Source organism: Camellia sinensis, chromosome 8 (assembly GCF_055761805.1).
Source record: "Camellia sinensis isolate YWXY chromosome 8, ASM5576180v1, whole genome shotgun sequence".
NCBI lineage: Eukaryota > Viridiplantae > Streptophyta > Magnoliopsida > Ericales > Theaceae > Camellia > Camellia sinensis.
In genome coordinates, this window is record NC_138968.1 from 37,239,167 (window position 1) to 37,249,344 (window position 10,178).

Sequence of the window (10,178 nt, forward strand, 5' to 3'; positions counted from 1 at the left end):
GGGGTGATGAAGGATAAGCACTATCTTTCAGGAGTGTGATTCCTAGGAGGACTCTGTATGGAGGAATAAGAGTCCTACTAAGATTATGCCACGCGGAACCTATAAAAGCTCATAACCTTACCTATGGAGAGGTAACACAACTTTGATTCCCGAATACACAGAACTTTTGTCTATTTGTCTATTTTGCTGACTTAGGCATCGGAGAGGTATCCGGCACACACCCGCCGGCTAGCTCATGTTTGTATTTTCAGGGAGTAAAGCGACGACGTTTGGAGGAGCGTAGACTTGATCAACAGTTTTATACGAGAAGATTATTTCTTACTTGTACAGTATACATTTTTAAGAAATGTATTATATATATTTTATAATTAAAAATGATATAATTTTATATTTTTTGAGTTGTAATTAAAAATAAAAAAGTTCAACCAAACAACACATGAAATATAATCAAAAATCTTATGAGTTATAACTAAAATAAGATCATAACGAAAGAAGAAAGGGTAAATTACACTTTGCACCTTTACACTTTGTATTAAATCTCACTTTGGCCCCTAAACATGAAATCATGATAGTCAACTCTCTGCACTTCTAGTCAAATCAACCTCCTGTACTTTTAGTAAAATTTCACTTTAGTCCTTAAATCAGGGTCAATGTCCCATTTATGTTATTCAATTGTTTAAATCTTTAACAGAATCTCATTATGTGATAAGAACGTGACTACAACATGAGGGTAAAAAAAGAAAACCATCTACATTTTTCACCAATACACACTTTATTTCAAAATTTACATCAAAATATGCATGCATTAGGTTAAAACAAAATGCAAATTGTAAATAATTAGGAAGATGAACTAGGGTTTTGCATAAATTGAAATTACGAAACTTTATTTTTCACAGTAACACAGTCTTTTGTCTATTCATTTTTCCTTCTTTTTGATTTGTTTGTCACATTTTTTTTTAAATTTCGAAAGCTCTACTTTCTTGCATTTTCGTCCAAATTTTTACCATACAAACATATATATATATATATATATATATATATATTGTATTATATAACTCTCATATGCTTATCACATAGGACAAAGTGTATTGGTGGAAAACATGGATGATTTTCCTCTCTTACCCTCATTTCGTAGTCACATTTTTGCCACGTGACTGGATTTTGTTAAAGATTTAAAAATGAAGTATCAGAAGAGGAACATTGACCCTTATGTAGGGACCAAAGTGAGATTTGAGTAAAAGTGCAAGGGTTGTGTAACAACCGCGACCCATGATTTACTGATAAACCATGATTAAGGACGTCTAATACGTCATTATGATGAAATTCTGAATTAATGACATGTGTGTGTTACATTATTTGCATGTCTATCTGTTTGTGTAGAAATATCTATTTTTGTTTCTGTTTGGGAATTGAAAGCCTTATCAGCACCCGATCAGGAAATTGATTCGGTTTATGTGTTAATTGGAATTTTTAAAACTTTATGGTCACTACTACAAATATAGATAAAGATCACACTTTTTTGGTGTGATGTATGTTTTTTAATCACACCTTTTAAGTTTTATTAAAGTGTGGTCTTTAGGAGTGTGATTAAAAATGGTCATTTTTAATCACACTTTTTAAGTGTGATTAAAAATATTTAGATCACATCTTTTAAGTGTGATTAAAAACATTTAGATCACACATTTTAAGTGTGGTTAAAAACATTTAGATCACACCTTTTAAGTGTGATTAAAAATATTTAGATCACACCTTTTAAGTGTGGTTAAAAACATTTAGATCATACCTTTTAAGTGTGATTAAAAACTTTAGTTCACACCTTTTAAGTGTGATTAAAAACTTTAGATCACACCTTTTAAGTGTGATTAAAAATATTTAGATCACACATTTTAAGTGTGATTAAAAACTTTAGTTCACACCTTTTAAGTGTGATTAAAAACTTTAAATCACACCTTTTAAGTGTGATTAAAAACATTTAGATCACACCTTTTAAGTGTGATTAATAACTAATAAAACCTGTGATAAAAAAAAAATTTGACATATTTAAAGAATAATCAATATTATTTTTGCACGCGCATTTGAATAATGTAATACACACTATATACTATTTTTGAATCACAACCATATATTGAATGAAATAATATCATATATTTCATAAATGAAAGTTAAATGTTTAAAAGTATATACAAAGAGATTAATAAAAAAAAAATTAACTGTGATTACATACATTAAAAAATAAAAAATAAAAAACTTGAAAAAAGTAAGTTATTGAATTCTTTGACCATATTTTGCATCTCTCCAAGAAATTTCTGACCTGAAAAATAAAAAAACAAATTAATTTAAAAACCGCCAGAAGCATATGAATAAACTTACTAATTAATTTATAAACTTACATTTAGATCACACCAAAAATAATGTAATTTATCCAGTTGTTAAACTGCCCCAATCCTTTCCCCACAGCCACCAAAAATGACATAATTATTTTGATTCTCCACACAAATAGTATAAAGCTACAAAAGATATTGATACCCTTGTAGAAGCCAAAATAAATCATCAAGGCATGAATGATTTCAAACTTTCTTAAGCTAGAATAATTTAATAATAAAACAAAAAAGTGATCTAAAACTCAAGATATGCACTTGTAGAAAATGACAATATTATTTGAGAAACAAGACATTTAATAAAAGATTAGATACTAAGCACGACACAACAAAGAGAGTAGGGGTAATATGTATACATCCACTCACTTATAGATCAATGTATTGTGCTAGTCTAAAACAATACAGTCTACACCATTCAAGTTTTTTCGGTGTCACTTATAGATCCACTCACTTCTCTCAAATTATTTCCCAGCAAAATACACATTAAACTCCCCTTGCTATTTTTTTGCTTCTTCAGAATCTTTGCTAATTGAATCTAGGTGTGAAATGATATACATAAAACTATGACAAACTCTAGTTCTATCAAACCTTATGAACAAAGTTTCCTTATATATGCCTAAAACACAAAATTATGAAACACCAAACATAAGCAAAATTAAAGCAATTATAGCAACTATAGTCCATTTCATTCCATATTACACCAAACATAAGCAAAATTATGAAAATCAGATTCCAAAGTAGCAAAACCAAACAATACCAAACAATGTCATTGAAATCTCAAGTTCATTTTATTTGTTACAAGACACCAAAAACACTAGTCGAAATTGTAAAATGAAGATCTCTCTTTTATGACCAAACTTGTGGAACAAAAGTAAAAAATAAACAAATAACATAACAGAGCAAAATTAAAGCAATTATAGCAATTATAGTCCATTTCTAAACCTTTTTTTCTCCTATTTTGTCAATCTTTATTTTGGACCTTTTTAATAAAATATTGAATTCCTTTAAACAGATTCAGATTAATAAAATATAAAATACAGTCACAGATTCAATTAAACAGATTGAATGTAAACAGATTCAGTTTGAATGTAAACAGACACAGACTAACAGACACAAATTCATGAAATTAACTGGGCAGTGAGTGTTCAGCTGAAGCACAATCATAAAAGAAAATTTATTTACTTACCAAGTTGCCCAACTCTGAGACTAGTTTCTTTACTGTAGGCTTGAATTGCTAAATGACTAATCTCTGGTCACAAAACCTTGTGTGGAAGAATGAAGATGAGTACAAAATCAGCATTTCCATGTAATATTTTTTCAAAATTCAAACTATAGGAAATTCAAAACAAAAAAATAGAGAAATAAAAAAATATAGCAAATTCAAGCAGAGGAAGATTGAAAATTGAGGAAGGTAGCTAGAGTTTGATATAAGCCTCTAATCTGGGCTGGTAATACTTATTTGAACATTGCGGGACTTTTTCATGACCAATATGGCATGGAGGACAACAAATCCACTAAGATTTGGCTTGTTCATTGTCTTTCCAAATATATAATGAACTTATTTTTTTTGGGAGCCATCAGTGATCAAGTCTTCTAAAAGTCAGTGGTCAAGTTTCCCTAAATGTTTTAAATATGAAAGCACTCAACAAAATAGTTTTCTAACTATAGTTAATCATGTTGCAGGTTTTTCTTCAAGTTATGGAGTGCTTACTCAATCGTTTTAGTCAGTCAGCATTTATCAATTCTATTATGGATACTACTTTTCTCTGCTATTTTCATCACTATTGGCGAGAACTTTCTTAAACATTTAATAACAGACAGATTCATACAGATTATTCCACCTATTATTAAATTCATACCAAAATTAACAGACAGATTCATACCAAAATTATTCCACCTATTTTTTCTGAATTCCACCTAGTTGGTCAATCTAAATTCCAAACAAAACAATTAATAACAGACACAATTAGATGCCAAAACAGATTCAATAACAGACACAATATGAATTCCACACTCGATGATACTTTGTATCATTTACAAAGGAGTGTTATTTATGTGTGTCAAGAGAAAGGACTGAGCATGACATGCTGTCACTATTGATAGCCATCTCCTCAAAAGTTCACTAAGTCCCTCATCCCAAATGGACTAACAGAATGAAGGGCCACTGCTCCTGAAACCAACCTAACTCTTACTAAACCCCCTCTCCAAATCTTCAAAACTTGAAAAAATACTCACCATAAAGCATTTAACTCCAAAAGAAGAAAAGGATATATAATAATAACTCAAAGACTACAGGGCAATGCCCCAAATGAACCACCACGGGTCTCAAGGGGAATGATAATATTGATGACTTATCATTGAAGATTAACCCAGTAGATGGAATGATCATAATCTGTAAGGTCATGACTGTAGGAGTCATAAAATCGTGATAGATTGATACATCACGCCAATTTGGCAGCATCTGCCCCTACCCACAACAAGTTGCTTCATGAATGTTAAGAATTGGTCAAGCATTTGGTTCTTGACTTTTAGTTCTACAGTCTCGATGTTTTGATTTTGATAAAGATTTGTCTCGTTCCTTTGCCTCTCTACCATATAATCCAACATTATACTTAAGAAAAGAAACAAAATCTTAAAATGGCTAATATAGGTGTATTTCCCAAAGTGGAAATGTTTACTGACTACTGTCTTGAAGCTGCTTTGGCCTTTTTCTTGTAACTACTTTTAACAAAGATGAAGACCATCCATACGACTAATAATAATCCAACATATAAAAATAAGGTGAGGACAATACAATATATGTAAATATAAATTTCAAGCATAGAAACATTCTCATGCAAGCTAATCTTCTTTGCCCCAAATGCCAAAAACCTAATAACAAATTGGTTATATATATATATATATATATTGAGAACAAAAACCTTCCATATTGACTTTAGAACTTTCACACCTGCAAGAACAAAATCAACATGAGTTTTGGATAAAGAACAAAAATTAGCAGTAAAATACATTTAACATGTTAACTTTTTTTAAAAAAAAATAAAATAATCACTAATCCTTCAAACGGAGTTACAATTTGAAGCCCAAATACTTCGAATCACATATGAGGGAAGACAAGAAACCCCATTGATAAACACACCTGATTCCATAGTTTTCAAGAAGCAGTAGAAAATATCATAACATAATTCAAAAGGTACCAACTATATCTAATCCAGCACCAATGTGACACAAGCAAAGAATATTCACATTAAAATGTGAATATTAAATTAACTAGTAAAATATGAGCAATAAATTAAAAGCAAATCTATATCTCTTAGAACTACCCTTAGCAATTCACTATCATGCATTATAGTACTTCACATCATTGACCCCACAGATTTTGGAACAAGTTAGGACGGATTCAGATGATTAAAAAACTATCTAAATAACTTTAGGCCTGCCATTGAGTTTCATCATGGTTGGAATAGATGACCCATACACATTAGCATCAAGCAGCCCAACATTAAATTGACACTTACTGAAAAGTTCCATGGACAAATTAACAGCAAATTCCACAAAGTATACAAATGTACATTTGCAATCTTAAGTACAAAATTTCAGAAGGCACTTCACCCAAAATAACATTAATCAGAAGGCACTTCACTCAAAATAACATTAAAACTACATGATGTTTATATGGAATATGGAGCGATAATATTAGTTCCTTGATACAGAGATGAGAGAAAGTTTAAGATATTGTTATTTTAACATGCTTCATAATTTTCCACTTTAAACTCCTTGCTTGTGCTGAGTTAAATTTCAAATGGATAATGGACATCATAAACTTTGTATTAAGTAGCCCACAACTACATTTCTACTCCCACAAGAACTTTACATGGTATAATCCCCAAACTATCCAAAATAAATGACATAATCAAACAAGAGAATATCATAAAAAAGGGGGAATCTAAGCATTCTCTCTAATGAATGGTATCATGAACTAAATGTTAACCTAAAACAGCTCCGGATAAAGGAATAGTTTTTTGTTCTTTTTCCACATGATACTGTTTTCAATCTAATAATTTTCTGCTCGAATCCATATCAGGTCAAGATTCATAATCACTGTCATAGATAGCTCATCTTGATGACTTTTAATAGTATAGAGTTTAATTCAATGCATGACCTTATTAATTAAAAATTATGGTATATGCAGAAATGAAACATTTTAAGATGTGCCAAGCCTATGTGAAATGTTGAGAAACTATAAAAACAAGACATGATACCTCCCAAGAATACCCATTTATAGAATGCCATGATTAAGATGGAACTCAAGATTGATCTGTGAATATGTTTTTCTAATTATTTTCCTTCTAATTTTCTTTTGTTCTCTATAGGACCATCATAGCATATGACAATGGGATTGTTGGCATGACAATGGGACAAACAATGGCCTACAACCACCTCCCCTTCTCTAAAAACAAAAAAAACAAAAAAACAATCCTACCAAAAACATCCTACTAAAAACATCCATGTCCAAATATTATTGGTGGTTTAAATCTTGTTATTTTTTTTGATAACCAATTACATCTAACCATTTATAATTTTAGTAAGATTGTTAGTATGCATAGAATTATTCATTAAAAACCAATAAGCAAAATTAGAAATCACAATTAATTAAAACCCATAAATTAAGCTCCTAAATACATGAAACATGGTATGAAATTTATATTAACAATTCCACCTTCAAATGTACAGAATCACATTCCTACAATGACCAAATTATATGAATCAACTTTAACTATTCAAAGAAAAATAAATAAATTCAACTTTAGTCTTTTGGTGCACATGTGTAGAGATAGTCCCAAGAAACCATAGCTGGCCACCTTCTATTTGTATATTTATTATATATATATATATATATATTCCACTATGTAAGCCCCCTTCTCGTTTGTAGACAATAAACAAATCAAACAAATCTGGTAGTGTTTTCTCTGCATTTCTTGGAGTGACTTTCCTATGCTTCGAAAACCAAAATCCACGAAACAAAAAATAAAATTAAAAATTTGCTAAAACGGGTTTTTTCAAAAATGTAATGAAACAATTCAGTACATCATAAATTGCAGGGCATAAATATTTTCATATTATATAAACCCTAATTTTTCTTCATTGGCTTTCACTGTAATTCTTTGAGCTCTAAACAAATCAAGCAAAATTTGGCACTATTTTCTCTAAATTTCATGGATTGCAACCTATCTTTTTGTTTCAAAACCAAAACTCATAGAAGATAAAGGAATTACAGGATTGAGTTTGGAGGAGGAATATTTATTACCTAAGTGAGTAATATTTATCCACATTCTCAAATTATAAAAATACAAATCATATTAACAAAAATAAAACAAATCAATGTTAAACTCGAAAACAGAACATAACCCATATATCATTTGAAACAAAAAGTACCATCCAATGATATTCACATCAATATACAGATCAATCGAATGAAAGATCCAAGATTGCAATAACAAATTAAATTGAAAAATTAAAAAAGAAATAAATCAAAATTACCTTATGAATGAGAGGCAGAGGAGGAGGCTTTTGGGTATCTTTCAGTGAGAGAGAAGAGGGAAAGATTCAACACAATCTGAAATCTTCAGGGGTTTGATGGGTCTATTTAGAGTAGAAAAATTATGGTTTTTCTTAATTTAATTTTTTTTATATTATAAAAATCAATTGGTTTATTATAGAGATCTAAGAGATATAATTTATATCTTGTTTTTATTTCTAAATATACAAAATGTTTTTTTTCGCAGGAAGTAGTGAACAAATATGGCCACATACGGGCATATCTACTTACCCACAACGAGCACCAACCGATAAAACTTGTCTTCTCCCAAAAAAAAAAAAATGAAGAACAATAACAGAGAGAGGGCAGATAGCAGCGACCATAGAGAGGGTCACGATCGGTGCTGCTCGCGATCGGCTATGCAAGAGACGAAGGGGCAGCGCCGTTTGAGTCAGTGTAGTCAGCGGCACCCTCTCTGTGGTCGGCAAGGAAATAGAGCGAGAGGGAGGAGAGGGAGAGAGAGACAGAAGAAGGAGAAGAAGAGAAGACATACCTTTTGTTGTTTGAGGTCTTGAGAGAGAGAGAGAGAGAGAGAGAGAGAATATGAGATGGAGCTTCAAGGGTCAATTACTTCTTTATTCACACAAACAACTACTTCTGGCAATTAAAAATTAGGGCAAATACCAAACGGTGTAGTTTTGACAAATTAATTATTGGCGACTAAATTAATTTGGTCGCCATAAATGTCGTTTACATTTTCTGTGACTAAGCAATGGGTGTCGCCAAAAACAATACATTTGGCAACTAAATGTTTCGTCACCGTATATTAGTTTGGTCACGGAAACTTTTTCTTTGCTCCCGCGCATAAATTTCACTTCCCGCCAAACTCAACAGCGACCAAATATTTAGCTCGTCACCAATAGTTTAGTTTTTTGCGACCAAAACATATATGGTCACCGATTATGTACATTTGGCAACTAATTTCTATTTTAGTTGCCAAAAAACGTCGCCAAAGATGTTTTTTGTTGTAGTGTGGCGAAGGAGATTAGTGGTGAAGTTGTGGTAGTGGTAGAGTAGATGAAGTGGCAAGGGTGAATGAGAGGTAATGGTAGTAATAGTGGCAGTAGTGGTAGTGGTGGCAATGGTAGTAGCAATGGTAGTCGTAGAGGTGAAGTGGCGACAGTGGTAGTAATGGTGGTAGTGGAATGGCGCTTGCAGTAGTGGTGAAGGTGGTAAAGGAGATGGGTGGTGAGAGAGAGAAAAATGAGTGAGAGACAGATAGAGGAGAGAAAGAGAGAGAGAGAGAGAGACAAAGACAGAGTGATGAGCAAGAGAGAGACAAAATGGTCGCTAAAAGTGCATTTTCTTGTAGTGGATAGATAAATCGAGAGGGAGCTTAGTAAATAGAGAAGACAAAGGGAGAGAGTGAGCAACGCGAACATAGTGTGAGAGAAAGAGAGAGAGAAAGAGAAGAGAGAGAGAGGGACAAAAAGATAGAGAGTGAGAGACAGAAAAAAGATAGAGAGAGAAGAGAGATGAGCGAGAGAGAGATAGAGAGAAGAGAGATGAACGAGAGAGAGATAGAGAGAAGAGAGAGATAGAGAGAAGAGAGATGAACGAAAGAGACAGAGAGAGAAAAGAGATGAGAGAAGAGATAGATGAGTGAGAGACACACACAGAGAGAGAGAGAGAGACAGATAGACAGAAAGAAAAGAGTGATGAGTGAGAGAGAGAAGGAGAAGAGAGAGAGGAAGATGAAAAAATAGGTGAAAAGATATAGACAAAGAGAGAGGGAGAGAAAAAAAGAGCGAAAAGAGATAAACGAGAGAGAGACAGAGAGAGATGAGCGAGAGAGATAACGAGAAGAGATTTAGAGAAGAGAGACAGAGAGAGATGAGAGAGATAGACAGAGAGAAAGAGAGAGAGACAAACAGACAGACAGACAGACAGAGAAGAGTGATGAGTAAGAGTGAGAGTGAGAGAGAGAGAGAGAAGAGAGACAGAGACAGAGACAGAGAGATAGAAAGATGAAAAAATGGGTGAAAAAGTTCCGTGTCTGAAGCCTCATTTTCTAGTAGTGAGTCATCTCTATCATTCATGGGTAGAATAGAGGCGCGGATTTGGGAATTGTATATTTTATATAAAAATCAAATTGAAATAATTTATACAATCATACCTATTTAGGGAGTGTGATTAAAAAGTAGTAATGTATATATAATCACACTTTAATTAAAATGTGTGATTAAAAAATATATATATAA

The 10,178-nt window shown here is 32.1% G+C and overlaps 1 long non-coding RNA gene across 1 annotated transcript; it reads right to left on the reverse strand.

Annotated features, from left to right (window-relative positions):
* Positions 1-2,123: 2,123 nt before the first annotated feature.
* Positions 2,124-9,847, reverse strand: LOC145796894 (uncharacterized). Its single transcript, XR_014337549.1, has 2 exons — positions 3,565-9,847; positions 2,124-2,311 (listed from the first exon to the last, which is right to left on the reverse strand). It is a non-coding gene; the product is annotated as an uncharacterized LOC145796894 (long non-coding RNA).
* Between the last annotated feature and the right edge of the window lie 331 nt (positions 9,848-10,178).